This window comes from Brassica oleracea, chromosome C6 (genome assembly GCF_000695525.1).
Source record: "Brassica oleracea var. oleracea cultivar TO1000 chromosome C6, BOL, whole genome shotgun sequence".
NCBI classification, from domain to species: domain Eukaryota; kingdom Viridiplantae; phylum Streptophyta; class Magnoliopsida; order Brassicales; family Brassicaceae; genus Brassica; species Brassica oleracea.
This window is the reverse complement of record NC_027753.1, coordinates 8,908,196-8,908,936: the sequence shown is the minus strand read 5'-3', so window position 1 is coordinate 8,908,936 and position 741 is coordinate 8,908,196.

Genomic DNA, 741 nt, shown 5'->3' with positions numbered 1-741 from the left:
GCTATTCTATTACTCAAGCTTGAGGTGGTCTGGGTAACCAGACCGGAATAGAACAACCAATGAAAAGTAACTCTCTACGAAAGGTCCTAGCAGTTTTAGCCAAAAAATCAAAAAACTGGTTGCGCACTCGTGGCACATGGGTGATTTTGAAATCCGGGAAGCAAATCTGCAGCGTCTCTATCTTCTCCAATTCTGTCGCGAAACTTGGCCACTCTTGGGGTTCCTTTATCATTGCAATCAGCTCCTTGCAATCTGTTCCAAAGCTCTGGCATGGCGAGTGTTGAAGCATATTCTCCATCGCCCATCGCAGTGCTTCTACCTCCGAATGCAATGCTGATTCACATCTCATGAAATTTCGTGTTCCCATAAGTTGTGTGTTCTCACCGCTATCTATCCAGACCCATCCACATCCACTAAAGCGATCAGAAGCTGTCCAAGATCCATCTAATAGGCAAATATTACCCAAGCTTAAGGCTTGGCTTTCCTCATTATTGCTGACCTGGACTACTAGTGGTATTATGTCGTCTGCATTAAACCAGGCTTGACATTCACTTTCTGCGTATCGAACTAGTTCCAATGGGTCTCTGTCTATTCCCCTGAAAAGTTTATCATTACGAGCCTTCCAAATATACCATATTATCCAGGGATAAGGATCCCTGTCTTGGTCTGGTTCTAAGATTTCATTCTTCCTCCAGAATAGATAGTCCATGTTCGTGTAGACGCTTGCCACTGGAAATATAC